The sequence below is a fragment of the Budorcas taxicolor genome, chromosome 1, assembly GCF_023091745.1.
Source record: "Budorcas taxicolor isolate Tak-1 chromosome 1, Takin1.1, whole genome shotgun sequence".
Classification (NCBI taxonomy): Eukaryota; Metazoa; Chordata; class Mammalia; order Artiodactyla; family Bovidae; genus Budorcas; species Budorcas taxicolor.
Window position 1 is genome coordinate 200,671,992 of NC_068910.1, and position 16,497 is coordinate 200,688,488.

Here is a 16,497-nt window from a genome sequence, read left to right on the forward strand (position 1 = left end):
ATATCAATGATTGTGATTGCTGGGTTCTAGAATATACTTAAACTCATCTTTAGTTGATCCACTCTCATGGCTTTCCAAAGTGGTCCCATTTCATTTTTCATTATCCCCTCCTCATGACCCCTAACATTAGCATTCTATTTCCTGTTTCTATGAATTTGACTACTTTAGGTAACTCATATAAGTGGAATCATATAGCATTTGCCTTTTAGGGACTGGCTTATTTAGCTTAGCAGAATGTCCTCAGAATTCGTCTATGTGGTGATATATGTTAGAAATTCCTTTTTAAGGAGGCAAAAATATACAATGGAGAAGAGTCTCTTCAACAGGTCGTGCTGGGAAAACTAGACAGTTACATGTAAAAGAATGAAATTAGAATATTTCCTCACATCACATGTAAAAATAAACTCAAAATGGATCAAAGCCTAAATGTTAGACCTGAAACCATAAAAATCCTAGAAGCGAATATAAGCAGTTCACTCTTTGTAAATCATAGCAGTATTTTGAGTTGATTTTTTTTTTCTCCCTGGGGGTGTGGGTGGGGTGGAGATCTGTCTCCTAAGGCAAAAGAAACAAAAGCAAAAATCAGTTCAGTTCAGTTGCTCAGTTGTGTCCGACTCTTTGCGACCCCATGAATCGCAGCATGCCAAACCTCCCTGTCCATCACCAACTCCCGGAGTTCACTCAGACTCACGTCCATCGAGTCAGTGATGCTATCCGGCCATCTCATCCTCTGTCGTCCCCTTCTCCTCCTGCCCCCAATCCCTCCCTGCAGATGGTGACTGCAGCCATGAAATTAAAAGATGCTTACTCCTTGGAAGGAAAGTTATAACCAACCTAGATAGCATATTGAAAAGCAGAGACATTACTTTGCCAACAAAGGTCCGTCTAGTCAAGGCTATGGTTTTTCCTGTGGTCATGTATGGATGTGAGAGTTGGACTGTGAAGAAAGCTGAGCGCTGAAAAATTGATGCTTTTGAACTGTGGTGTTGGAGAAGACTCTTGAGAGTCCCTTGGACTGCAAGGAGATCCAACCAGTCCATTCTAAAGGAGATCAGTCCTGGGATTTCTTTGGAAGGAATGAAGCTGAAGCTGAAACTCCAGTACTTCTGCCACCTCATGTGAAGAGTTGACTCATTGGAAAGGCACAAATAAACAACACCAAATTAAGTTTAGAAGCTTTTGCACAACTAAGGAAGCCATTGACAAAATTAAAAAATAGCTCTACTGAATGGGAGAAAATATTTGCAAATAATATTACCTACAGGCTTCCTTGGTGACTCAGTGGTAAAGAATCCACCTGCCAATGAAGAAGATACAAGATATGCGGGTTCAATCCCTGCATTGGGAAGATCCCTTGGAGAAGGAAATGGCATCCCACCCCAGTATTCTTGCCTAGAAAATTCCATGAACAGAGAAATCTTTCAAGCTACAGTTCATGGGGTCGCAAAGTGTTAGACAAGACTGAGTGACTGAGCTATAAGTGATTAATAGCCAAAATATATAAACATCTCATACAACTCAATATCAAAAATAAACAACTCAATTAAAAATGCACAGAAGACCTAAATAGACATATTCCCAAAGAACATACACAATCACAAGAAAAAATGCTCCATAGCACTAATCCTCAGAGAAGTGTAAATCAAAACGACAATGAGATAACACTTTACATCTGTCAGAATGGCTATTATCAAAAATGTCTACAAATAACAAATGTTGGGGAGCATATGGAAAAAAGAACACTAGTACCTTGTTGATGAGATTGTAAATTGGTGAAACCAGTATGAGAAACAGTGTGGAAACTTTTCAAGAAACTAAAATAGAATTACCATATGATCCAGCAATACCACTCCTGAGTATATATCTGAAAAAAACAAAAACAGTAATTCAGAAGGATACACAAACCCCAGTGTTCACAGTAGCTTTATTTGCAATAGCCAAGATATGGAAGAAACCCAAGTGCCCATCAACTTATGAATGGATAGAGAAGCTTTTACATATATAGAATAGAATATTACTTAACCATTAAAAAACCATTGCCATTTGCAACAATATCGATGAACCTAGAGGATATTAAGCTCAGTGAAACAAGTCAGATAGAGAAAGACAAATACTCTGTTATCACTTATATGTGGAATCGCTGAATACTCATTGGAAGGACTGATGCTGAAACTGAAGCTCCAATACTGATGCAAAGAGCAGACTCATTGGAAAAGACCCTGATGCTGGGAGAGATTGAAGGCCGGAAGAGAAGGGAACAGAGGATGAGATGGTTAGATGACTAACTCAATGGACATGAGTTTGAATAAACTCCAGGAGATGGTGTAGGACAGGGAAACCTGGCATGCTGCAGTCCATGGGGGTCACAGAGACTTGGACATGACTTAGTGACTGAACAACAACAACAAAAATTAAACAATGAATATAACAAAACAGAAGCAGATTCACCGATACACAGAGAAATCTAGTGATTACCAGTAGAGAGAAGGAAGTGGGGAGGAGCAAAATAAGGGATAGGCAATTGAGAGATACAAACAAGGCATTATTTTATAATAACTTTAAATGGAGTATGATCTATAAAAATATTAAATTACTATATTGTATACCTGAAACTAATACAATATTGTAAATCAACTATACTTCTATTTTAGAACAACAGAATTTCTTTCCTTTTTAAGGCTGAATAAGATTCTATTAAATGTATATACCACATTTTCTTTATCCTTTCATCAGTCCACTGATGGATACTTTCACCTTTTGGCTATTATGAATGATGCTGCTATGAACATGGATGTACAGATACCTGTTTAAGTGCCTGCTTTCAACTATCTGGGGTCTAGAGATAGATCTGCCAGATCATAAAGTAACTCTATGTTTAATTTTTCGAGGAACCACAATACTCTTGATAGCTTACAGTACGGTGTTAGATTCATGATCTCTAAAGAAAATAATTTAGCTTCAGTACCAGAGATGAGGCTTCAGGCACTCAGAGCTTCATGTGGCAAAAGTTTTATTACAGTGAAAAAGGTCTGTCTGACCTAGACAGAAGAGGGCAGAGAGTGCCCCACTCACTAGTTTGGGTCGAGCTAAAACCCCACTTTTTCAGTTGGTTACTGACAATAGAAAGGTCTTACCAGACTCACTCTCACATACATCTTAAGATAATAGTATTAGTCAGAAGGTTCTTGTTAAGAAGGAGAAACATGTCCTTGAGCAAGATACATCTTTGTTAAATAATCATTAGTACAGAGCTAAAGGGAAAACATATACTTGAGCAAGATTAGTTGCTTTGTTGTGTAATCATTAGCTCTGGGGTTAAAGAAAGTTAGTCTTAGGATTTATTGTTGACATAACAGCTCAGAGCTTAAGAAAAAATGTCTTATGTGACAAAGACAAAGGAATATAGGGAAAAAAAGTTGCTCCTTTCTTCTCCTCGAGGGCCCCAGACCACTTTCTCCTCTTCAGTTCAGTTCAGTTCAGTCACTCAGCTGTGTCCAACTCTTTGCGACCCCATGAATCGCAGCATGCCTGGCCTCCCTGTCCATCACCAACTCCCGGAGTTCACGCTGATTCAAGTCCATCGAGTCAGTGATGCCATCCAGCCATCTCATCCTCGGTCATCCCCTTCTCCTCCTGCCCCCAATATCTCCCAGCATCAAAGTTTTTTCCAATGAGTCAACTCTTCACATGAGGTGGCCAAAGTACTGGAGTTTCAGCTTTAGCATCAGTCCTTCCAAAGAAATCCCAGGGCTGAGCTCCTTCAGAATGGACTGGTTGGATCTCCTTGCAGTCCAAAGGACTCTCAAGAGTCTTCTCCAACACCACAGTTCAAAAGCATCAATTCTTCAGCTCAGCCTTCTTCACAGTCCAACTCTCACATCCATACATGACCACAGGAAAAACCATAGCCTTGACTAGACGGACCTTAGTCGGCAAAGTAATGTCTCTGCTTCTGAATATGCTATCTAGGTTGGTCATAAATTTTCTTCCAAGGAGTAAGTGTCTTTTAATTTCATGGCTGCAGTCACCACCTCCAGTGATTTTGGAGCCCCCCAAAATAAAGTCTGACACTGTTTCCACTGTTTCTCCATCTATTTCCCATGAAGTGATGGGACCAGATGCCATGATTTTCGTTTTCTGAATGTTGAGCTTTAAGCCAACTTTTTCACTCTCCTCTTTCACTTTCATCAAGAGGCTTTTCAGTTCCTCTTCACTTTCTGCCATAAGGGTGGTATCATCTGCATATCTGAGGTTATTGATATTTCTCCTGGCAATCTTAATTCCAGCTTGTGTTTCTTCCAGTCCAGCGTTTCTCATGATGTCCTCTGCATATAACTTAAATAAGCAGAGTGACAATATACTGCCTTGACATACTCCTTTTCCTATTTGGAGCAAGTCTGTTGTTCCATGTCCAGTTCCAACTGTTGCTTCCTGGCCTGCATACAGATTTCTCAAGGGCAGGTCAGGTGGTCTGGTATTCCCATCTCTTCCAGAATTTCCCACAGTTTATTATGATCCACACAGTCAAAGGCTTTGGCATAGTCAATAAAGCAGAAATAGATGTTTTTCTGGAACTCTCTTGCTTTTTCCATGATCCAGCAGATGTTGGCAATTTGATCTCTTGTTCCTCTGCATTTTCTGAAACCAGCTTGAACATCAGGAAGTTCATGGTTCACGTATTGCTGAAGCCTGGCTTGGAGAATTTTGAGCATTACTTTACTAGCATGTGAGATGAGTGCAATTGTGCTCCTTATCAACTTACCTAAAAATTAACTCTCTCACTCTTTTCCATTGCAGCTATACCATCCCATTTAATTTGAACAATTTTCTATTTCAAATCAAAATCAGGTACTTCATCTCAACATCTTATCCACCTTTTGATGACAATCCAGCCTTTGTGTGTTCCAGCCCTGGTTATCTATGTGATGAGACAGAGATAGGGAACAAAGGTTGAATGTGGATGAAACCTAGTTCTATTTCTACTGCCACTAATTCACACAACTATTAAACAAGAAACAAGAACCCTCACAAGTGTCCTGAAGTTTAAATAGAAATCACAGGAAGTTAGAGTGATAAAATAAGCAAATTTGAATACACCAGACTTTGCACATCAAATAGACGTTTTTTAGCCTCAAAGGAATCATTCCAGCTGAGTAAGATCATACTGTTATTTCATAATATCTGTTTCATTTCTCTTCTTTTGTAATCATTCTCCAAATCTAAATTTAATTACTAAACACCAATTACCGAACAAGAACAAACAGATTCAAAGAACTGAGGACTTAGAGAAAAGGTAAGAGTCTTTCCTTTGTGAGAAATCTAGCATAACAGCTATTGCTTTATCCTTTTTTTGCACAGCATCTCTTCCTCCATCTCCCTATTCCCTTTCTGATCATCAGGATGTGGCAATCATAAGGTGTACAGTTCAGACCATCTGAAAAGCCCACATAGTTGACTGACAGGCTCCAGCAGCTGCACTTTGGGATCCACCATTGTGTTTATACCAAGACCATGCTTCCTCTAGGCTGTTTGCAAGCCAATGACTGAGCATGATGGGGATCTAGAGTTGGAACAGTCCTGCCTGGATGTAGTACTTTTCCAATGACAATCTTCTTGGGAATTCTCTGTTTGCTTGGTGAAGACTCTCAGAACAATGCAGTGGCCTGAGGCTCTTCTTAATCGTCCATCCTTCCTTCTCTTCTGTCACAGACACTAGGCCTGTGTTACAGCCTGAAGGGTCTCCCCAACTACTTCTGCTTCCTTTCAGTTTATCTTGTATGGGCATTTCCCCCAATAAATCTCTTGGAAATCTAATCTCATCTTGGTATCTGCTTCTAAGAGTAGGAACTGAGGCAAGGACAGAATCTGGGGGTTCCAATTATCATCTGTGGCCTCAGTGATTGGTCAAAGGGGTGAACATTTGATCGGCTTGCATAGGAACAATCAGAATATTTTGCTGGGGATTAGTCAATCTCAAACAGGTGGGAGCAGAGGAGTCCCAGGAAGTAAGGCAATAAACTCACATTCCCCTGAGGCCATGGTTCCTGGCAGAGGAAATTGTGTCTACAGTTGCAAAGAATGAGGTCAATATTATAGAGTGAAAGAAAGGAGTGAAAGGCTTGGGAGTGGAGTGTCAGGACCTGAGGAGATGCAGATTCTAAAGTCCAGAGACCAGCATCACCCATCATATTTGATCATGTGAGTCAGTAAGTTTCCTGTTTTAATTGGGTTTTGATCCCTTTTGACCTAAGAGTCCTAGTTATGTGATTCCCTTGGTTAACATCTTTCCTTGGCTTCCATTGATTTTAGGATAAAGCCCAAACTTGTTATACTACAACATTTTATTTTCAAAAGTTTCCAAACCTACTGAAAATTTGTCAGAATAATAAAATATTATTTTATTCACCTAAATTCATGAATTTATGCACCTAAATTCATCAATTATTAGTATTCTGCTACATTGATTTTATCTCTTTCTCTTTCTATATACATATAATTTTGGTTGAATAATTTGAGGACTAAATTAGTCAAAGACATCTTAATATTTCACCCCTAAATACCTTTAAAGCCATTTTCCTATATAACCATGATACAATTGTCACATTAAGAAAATTTGGCCTTGATACAGCATAGAATCTGAATTCAAATTATCCTAATTATCCCAATAGTGTCATTTATAGTTATTGCTGTTTGTGGTGGGTTTTTTTAAAATCAAGATCCAATTAAGGATTCAGTCAGTCAGTCAGTTCAGTCACTCAGTTTTTTCCTACTCTGCGACCCCATGGACTGCAGCATGCCAGGCCTCCCTGTCCATCACCTACTCCCAGAGTTTACTCAAACTCATGTCCATTGAGTCGGTGATGCCATCAAACCATCTCATCCTCTGTCGTCCCCTTCTTCTCCTGCCCTCAATCTTTCCCAGCATCAGGGTCTTTTCCAATGAGTCAGCTCTTTGCATCAGGTGGCCAAAGTATTGGAGTTTCAGCTTCAACATCAGTCCTTATGTAATGCTTTTAGGTGTTATATCTCTAATCTCCTTTGATTGAGAACATTTCCTTCACATTTTTCTGTCTTTCAACCGCTTGATTTTTTTTTTTTTTTTTTTAAGAATCCAGGAAGATTGTTTGGCAGAATGCATCTTAAATTGGATTTTTCTGGTTGTCTGCTCCTGATTAGATTCAGGTTGAACATTTTCAGGAGCAAACAGAGGTGATGTGATGCCCTCAACACATTTGTAGGGCTGTTCACAGGCTGGACCTGCCCACATATCTGATCTCATCACCTCCTACTCTCTCTGTAATTCTTTGAGTTTCAGCCAAACACACATGTTCCTCCAGCCTGCCTGTCTTTTCCAGCTTTCACACACCCTACTGCTTATGCCTGACACTCACTTCACCTACCCTGCCCTTGGTTTTTCTGGGTCACTGGCATGTGCATTTCTGGTCTACCCTTAGATATTCATGAGGCCATTCTTGACCCTTTGGGGAGGGTCAGTTTACCTGTGTACTTGAGTAATTAGTTTTCTTTCTAGACCATTGGTCTTCAAAGTGTGGTCTTCAGACCCTTGGGGTTCACAAGATCAAAACTAGTTTCATGGTAAAACTTTTTTATCTTTTTTTTACTGTATGGACATTTGCACTGATGGTACAAAAGAAATGGAGGTGAAACTACTGGGGCCTTAAGATGAATCATGATTGGGATGATAGCATTAGCTGTTCTATTCTTCTTCCATTCATTCACAGAAAAAAAAAAATGCTAGTTTTACTTAAGAATGTTCTTGATTAAGCAATAAAAATGATTAATTTTATTAAATCATGTCCCTTGAGTACATATCTGTCTTATATTCTCCATGACAAAATGGGAAGTATGCAAGCCCTTCTGCTGAAATATGATGAAGTACGATGGTCATCCCAAGGAAAAGCATTTGTGTGATTGGATTGTAAGCTGAGCCACATGCTATTTTCTATGGAACACCATTTTTACTTGAAAGAACAACAGGCAGTTAAATTATGCTTATTCAACCTGGGTATTTGGCAGACATTCTCTCAAAAATGAACAAAGTCTGTCATTTAAAGAAAAACATTCATATTATGTATAAAAGTGAAAAGTGAAGTTGCTCAGTCGTGTCCGACTCTTTGTGACCCCATGGACTGTAGCCTACCAGGCTCCTCTGTCCATGGGATTTTCCAAGCAATAGTACTGGAGTGGATTGCCATTTCCTTCTCCAGGGGAGCTTCCTAACCCAGGGATCAAACCAGGGTCTCCCACATTGTAGACAGGTGCTCTACTGTCTGAGCCACCAGGGAAGATATTATGTGTGGCCAATGGTAAAATTTAAGCATTCACATATAAGTTAGAATTTTGGGAAAACTGTATTTGTCACCACAAGCTCAACAGATTTCCAACACTTAAAGACTTTTCTGATGTGATCAGTGTTGCTATTAAGAAATATGACTTTTTATATATTGTGTAATGAAATATGTCAACATTTGAAAGAATGGTATAACTCAGTGAATCAATGTTTGTTAAACAATGTATGTTGTTACAAAATTATAATAAGATCCATTGAAAGTACAAACTAAACTAATGAGTTTTAATATGAAAAATTTATTTCGTGTATTTATCATTGGTGTGATTTCAGATTCGATATTGTAGTAATCTTTAAGAAGTTACCACTTATTAATTTTTGGTATAGTATTAAAGCAAAGAATAATTTCCACAATTATCTGAAAACACTTTTAAGATACTTCTCTCTTTTCCAATTACTTATCTGGGTGATGCCAGATATTCTGTATATACCTCAACCAAAATAACATATCACATCAAATTAAAGAAAGAAGCAGAGATGAGAATTCAGATTATAAAATATTATAAATTAAAGAGACTAACAAAATTATAAGCAAATGCCACTCATTAAATTTTTTGTTTTGGAAAAATGTAGTTATCTTTTCATAGGTGTATATTATTCATGCTTATATATAATAGGTTCATTGTGCTATATTCAAATGAATTAATACTTTTAAATTTTCCTAGTTTTAATCTCTAATATAATAGATACCCAAAACTGCAACCCACATAATCAAAAGCCTTTTGCAGTCTTCAACTTTTAGAGTGTTACAGGGTCCTAAGATCAAAGCTGGAGAACTCTAAGCTTTGGGAGAGCATGCCACATCTCTCTTGAGCACTATTCTGCTCTGCATCAGAGACATTTGAAAAGTAGCTGCCAGTATTTGTTGAAAATATGATTGACTGAATGACTGTCTGAGTGAATGAATGACACTTGCAAGATACTGCAGACAGAGGGAAGAGTCTGATATTAAAAAAAAAAACCAGAAATAAAACAGGAGGAATTTTAGGAAAGTGTTGATATCGTTCAATTGCTCAGTTGTGTCCGACCCTTTGCAACCCAATGAACTGAAGCATGCCAGAGTTCCCTGTCCTTCACTATCTCCAAGAGTTTGCTCACACTCATGTTCATTCAGTTGATGATGCCATCCAACCATCTCATCCTCTGTCACCCCCTTCTCCTCCTGCCCTCAATCTTTCCCAGCAGCAGGATCCTTTCCAATGAGTTTGCACTTCACATCAGGTGACCAAAGTATTGGAGCTTCAACTTCAGTATCAGTCCTTCCAGTGAGTATTCAGGGTTGTTTTCATTTATGATTGACTGCTATGATCTCTTTGCAGTCCAAGGGACTCTCAAGAGTCTTCTCCAGCACCCCAGTTTGAAAGCATCAATTCTTGGTGTTTGGCCTTCTTTATGGTCCAACCCTCACGTTTGTACATGACTACTGGAAAAACTATAGCCTTGACTATGAGGACCTTTGTTGGCAAAGTGATGTCTTTGCTTTTTAATATGCTGTCTAGGTTTGTCAAAGCTTTTATTCCAAGGAGCACTTAAGTGTGTTAGTCAATCAGTAGTGTCCAACTCTTTGTGATCCCATGGACTATAGCCCACCAGGCTCCTCTGTCCTTGGAATTCTCCAGGCAAAAATACTGGAGTGAGTAGCCATTCCCTTCTCCAGGGAATTTTCCCAACCCAGGGATTGAACCTGGGTCTCCTGCACTGACAGGTGGATTCCTTACTGTCTGAGCCACCAGGGAAGCCCTAAGGAGCAAGTGTCTTCCAAAGAGCAAGTGTCTTTTAATTTCATGGCTGCAGTCTCACTATCCACAGTAATTTTGGAGCCCAAGAAAATTCTATCACTGTTTGCATTGTTTCCCCATCTATTTGCCATGAAATAATGGGGCAGGATGCCATAATCTTAGCATTTTAAATGTTGAATTCTAAGCCAGTTTTTTCACTCTTCTCTTTCACCTTCATCAAGAGGCTCTTTAGTTCCTCTTCATTTTCTGCCATTAGAGTGAGATTATCTGCATATCTGAGGTTGTTGATGTTTCTCCCGGCAATCTTGATTCCAGCTTCTGAGTCATCCAACCCAGAATTCTGCATGATGTGGTCTTCATATAAGTTAAATAAGCAGGGTGACAGTATACAACCTTGACACACTCCTATCCCAATTTTGAATCAGCTCATTGTTCCATGTCTAGTTCTAACTGTCACTTCTTGACCTCTACACAGGTTTCTCAGGAGACAGGCAAGGTGGTCCGGTTTTCCCACCTCTTTAAGAATTTTCCAGTTTTTTTGTGATCCACTCAGTCAAAGGCTTTAGCATAGTCAGGGAAGCAGAAGTAGATGTTTTTCTGGAATTATCTTGCTTTTTCTGTGATCCAGTGGATGCTGGCAATTTGATCTATGGTTCCATTGCCTTTCTGAAATCCAGCTTGTATATCTGAAAGTTCTTGGTTCACATACTATTGAAGCCTAGCTTGAAGTATTTTGAGCATTACTTTGCTAGCATGTGAAATGAGTGCAATTGTGTGGTAGTTTGAACATTCTCTGGCATTGCTCTTCTTTGGGAAGGGCAATGAAAACTGACCTTTTCCAGTCCTGTGGCCACTGGTGAGTTTCCCAAATTTGCTGGAATTTGAGTGAAGTACTTTAACAGCATCATCTTTTAGGATTTGAAATAGTTCAGCTGGTATTCCATCAGCTCCACTGGTGTTGTTCGTAGTGATGCTTCCTAAGGCCCATTTGACTTTGCAATCCAGGATGTTTGGCTCTAGGTGAGTGATCACACCATCGTGGTTATCTGGGTCATTAAGATCTTTTTTGTATATTTCTTCTGTGTTTTCTTGTCACTTCTTCTTAATATCTTTTGCTTCCATTAGGTCCATACTGCTTCTGTCCTTTATTGTGCCCATCTTTGTATGAAATATTCCCTTGATATCTCTAATTGACTTGAAAATATCTCTAGTCTTTTCCATTCTATTGTTTTCCACACTTTCTTTGCATTGCTCACTTAAGAAGACTTTCTTATCTCTTCTTGCTATTCTCTGGAACTCTGCATTCAGATGGGTATGAGGAAACTAGTGCATGGATGAAAACTTAGGCTTTGGACCTAACCCTGAGTTCAAATCTTGGCTCCAACTTTTATTAGCTAAATACCATTCTGAGCTTCAGCTTGTTAGCTGTGTACTAGTACAAATTCCTGCCTCTGTGCCTGTTTCTTTACCTGTAAAATGAGAATAATGGCAGCACCTATCCCATACATTCATGTTGAAAGTAAAGTGCTTGACTTGTACTGCCTAATATGGCAGTCACTGGCCACATGTGATAACCAAACACTTGGTATGTGGCTAGCGCAAATGAAAAAATAAGTTTTAAATTTTATTTCATTTTAATTGGTTGAAATTAAAATGTTTAAATTGAAGTAGTTTGTCAAAATGAATGAGACTAGAAAAAGAAATATTTTTTGATACTAATTCAAGCATTAAACTTCTTTTAAGCAAATTTAGATCAACTTGAGTTTGTGATTCTAATTTTCCAGTTTATTTTTTAGGAAATCTAAATACTGATCAAATATTTGCAGTGAAAAGTTAAGTCCAAATTGAGATGTGTTGTAGGTATAAAATGCATGGTGGATTTCCAAGACAAGACCAAAAAATGAAGTGTATTAGTAAGTTTTTATACTGATTATACACTCATAATAAAAAAATTATTAAGATAAATCTCACCATTTTTTATTTTTTGATGTGGCAATTAGAAATGCAAGATAGCAAAAGAGACACAGATGTATAGAACAGTCTTTTGGACTCTGTGGGAGAGGGAGAGTGTGGGATGATTTGGGAGAATGGCATTGAAACATGTATAATATCATATACGAAATGAATTGCCAGTCCAGGTTTGATGCATGATACTGGATGCTTGGGGCTGGTGCACTGGGATGACCCAGAGGGATGGTACAGGGAGGGAGGAGGGAGGGGGGTTCAGGATGGGGAACATGTGTATACCTGTTCCCCATGTTCAGCATGGCAGATTCATGTTGATGTATGGCAAAACCAACACAATATTGTAAAGTAATTAACCTCCAATTAAAATAAATAAATTTATATTTAAAAAATTAAAAAAAGAAATTTGAGATACACATATGGATTACATTCTATTTCCATTGTACAGTGGCTCTTTACACAGTAAGCATTGTACACAACATTAGTGGTCACTGTTTTATTATTATGTATACTATAAAAAGATAACATTTACCTTATAAAATCATATAAAGATAAAAGGCAAGTATTCTGTAAGGCTCTTACCCCAGTGTTAGGCACATGATAAGGGCTCAGTAAACGGTACCCATCACCAGTAAGGAAAGAGGGCATTCTGTGTTCTTGGATAACAAAACTGAAAGGCTGGGTGGGGAGTACATATTGTATAAAGTTTTGAAAATCTGGCTGAAAAAGCTGAGGCTTAATTCTCTATACAACCAAGAGCCACTGAAGCGCATGATCCAAGATGTGTTTTAGAAAGATAACTCTGACAATAAGTGTCCTCAGAGCGGGGAGATGTGAGATTTAGAAACAGTTCTAAACCATTCAGAGCTACATCTGCAGAGTTGGTTGGGTGATCAAGCTGGGAACTGCTGTCTGGGGTCACAAACCAAGTCTCAGTTTGAGTGATGAGCCTGGTTTCTTGGGAAGCTCATAATCAAGACTTGTAGCAATTCTGAAAGAGATTTCACAGGCATTTTTGAAAAGTGATAGACAGCATCATCAGTATAAGCAGCTCTCCTATCACTGTGACTATTCCAAAATGTGTACATTTTTTTGTGTTTACACATCAAGCAAATAAATGATACCATCACATTTTAGTGTATTTTTGTGCTCCAGATGAAAGGCTCTTGTAAAAAATTTTCCTGGTCTCAAGCACCCTAACCAGTCCTTCAAGTTCCCTTTTTATATAAATAAACCCATCCTTCCCTAGGAAACACTTAGATACTGACTGAAACAAACTAAATCCACATCCTTTCACCAGTACTGCCCTTATATCCAGATGAAAGACACCCCTCTCCTAGGCCCCACAGCTTTGAGGGTTCTGAGATGGCCCCTTTCCTGCTGCACTGCTGTCCTTTATTAGTTGTCTAAGGTTGCATAAAAAATTGCAAAACTTAGTAAGTTAAAATGACAATCATCATTTACATCTACCATGGTTTCTACAGATTGTGAATTAAGAAGTAGCTTAGCTAGGAAAGAGGCTTCTCTGGTGGCTCAGATGATAAAGAATCAGCCTTTAGACTGCTGAAACTGCAATCAGCAATGCAGCCTTCAGACTGCTGAATCTGCAATCAGCAATGCAGGAGACGTGGGTTCAGTCCCTGAGTTGGGAAAATTCCCTGGAGGAGGGCATGGCAACCCACCTCATTATTCTTACCTGGAGAATCCCCATGGACAGAGGAGCCTGGCAGGTTACAGTCCATGAGGTTGCGAAGAATCGGACCCTACTGAGCAACTAAGCCCAAGCACTGTTAGCTAGGTGACTCTGGTTCAGTGTCTCTCGTGGGAGGTTATAGTCAGAAGTCAGCTGGGCCTGTAGTCATTTGAAGGCTTGTCTTTGGAGGATATATTAATGCTTTCAAGATGTTCACTTACAAACTGGAAATTTGATTTTGGCTGCTGTCAGAAGACTTTGGGTCCTCTTCACATGGGAAGCTCCCTCACAAGATGGTGGCTAGGTTCTGAGGCCAAGCATACAAGTGGACAATGACTAGATCATACATGAAAATGGAACCGAGAACCACAATGTGCCCCATCAGTGAAACCAACAACAACTTCCATATCAATAAGTCCCAAATGGCCAGGACTTGATCTATTACTGATAGCTTCTCTAATTTTTGCTTCCATTTCCAACTTAAAACTAACCAAAGAAAGCAAAATCTGCCTTCCTCAATCACAGCAGAGAAGGCAATGGCAACCCAATCCAGTACTCTTGCCTGGAAAATCCCATGGAAGGAGGAGCCTGGTAGGCTGCAGTCCATGGGGTCGCTGAGAGTTAGACACGACTGAGCGACTTCACTTTCACTTTTCACTTTCATGCCTTGTAGAAGGAAATGGCAACCCACTCCAGTGTTCTTGCCTGGAGAATCCCAGGGACGGAGGAGCCTGGTGGGCTGCTATCTATGTGTTTGGGTCGCACAGAGTCGGACATGACTGAAGCGACTTAGCAGCAGCAGCAACCAATCACACAAAATACCTTACTTCCATTCAGCCAGCCCGTGGCTTCCCCAGGCCACACACTTCTAATTAGGCACACCTGAGGCTTTCCCATGCCCAAGACCAGGGGCGGCAGCTGGGAGGAGCAACCCCACGTCCAAGGAGTGGTGGCTGCCCAGGAGCAGGAGGGCCTAGAGAAGCCATCCCACGCTGAAGGTCAGGAAGGGTGGTGGGAGGAGATACCCCTCATCCAAGGTAAGGAGCAATGGATGTGCTTTGCTGGAGCAGCTGTGAAGAGATACCCCACACTCAAGGTAAGAGAAACCCAAGTAAAATGGTAGGTGTTGCAAGAGGGCATCAGAGGGCAGACACACTGAAACCATACTCACAGAAATCTAGTCAATTTAATCACACTAGGACCGCAGCCTTGCATAACTCAATGAAACTAAGCCATGCCCGTGGGGCAACCCAAGAAGTGTGAGTCATGGTGGAGAGGTCTGACAGAATGTGGTCCACTGGAGAAGGGAATGGCAAACCACTTCAGTATTCTTGCCTCGAGAACCCCATGAACAGTATGAAAAGGCAAAATGATAGGATACTGAAAGAGGTACTCCCCAGGTAGTAGGTGCCCGATATGGTACTGGAGGTCAGTGGAGAAATAAATCCAGAAAGAATGAAGGGAGGGAGCCAAAGCAAAAACAATAACCAGCTGTGGATGTGACTGGTGATAGAAGCAAGGTCCAATGCTATAAAGAGCAATATTGCATAGGAACCTGGAATATCAGGTCTATGAATCAAGGCAAATTGGAAGTGGTCAAACAGGAGATGGCAAGAGTGAACGTTGACATTCTAGGAATCAGCGAACTAAAAGGGAGTGGAATGGGTGAATTTAACTCAGATGACCATTATATCTACTACTGCGGGCAGGAATCCCTTAGAAGAAATGGAGTAGCCATCATGGTCAACAGAAGAGTCCAAAATGCAGTACTTGGATGCAATCTCAAAAACGACAGAATGATCTCTGTTCATTTTCAAGGCAAACCATTCAATATTACAGTAATTCCAAGTCTATGCCCCAACCAGTAATGGTGAAGAAGCTGAAGTTGAATGGTTCTATGAAGATCTACAAGACCTTTTAGAACTAACACCCAAAAAAGATGTCCTTTTCATTATAGGGGACTGGAATGCAAAAGTAGGAAGTCAAGAAATCCCTGGAGTAACAGCAAATTTGGCCTTGGAATACAGAATGAAGCAGGGCAAAGACTAACAGAGTTTTGCCAAGATAATGCACTGGTCATAGCAAACACCCTCTTCCAACAACACAAGAGAAGACTCTACACATGGACATCACCAGATGGTCAACACCGAAATCAGATTGATTATATTCTCTGCAGCAAAAGATGGAGAAGCTCTATACAGTCAACAAAAACAAGACCAGGAGCTGACTGTGGCTCAGATCATGAACTCTTTATTACCAAATTCAGACTTGAATTGAAGGAAGCAGGGAAAACTGCTAGACCATTCAGGTACGACCTAAATCAAATCCCTTATGATTATACAGTGGAAGTGAGAAATAGATTTAAGGGCCTAGATCTGATAGAGTGCCTGATGAACTATGGAATGAAGTTCGTGACATTGTATAGGAGACAGGGATCAAGACCATCCCCATGGAAAAGAAATGCAAAAAAGCAAAATGGTTGTCTGGGGAAGACTTACAAATAGCTGTGAAAAGAAGAGAAGCGAAAAGCCATGGAGAAAAGGAAAGATATAAGCATCTGAAAACAGAGTTCCAAAGAATAGCAAGAAGAGATAAGAAAGGCTTCTTCAGTGATCAGTGCAAAGAAATAGAGGAAAATAACAGAACGGTAAAGGCTAGAGATCTCTTCAAGAAAATGAGAGATATCGAGGGAACATTTCATGCAAAGATGGGCTCGATAAAGGACAGAAATA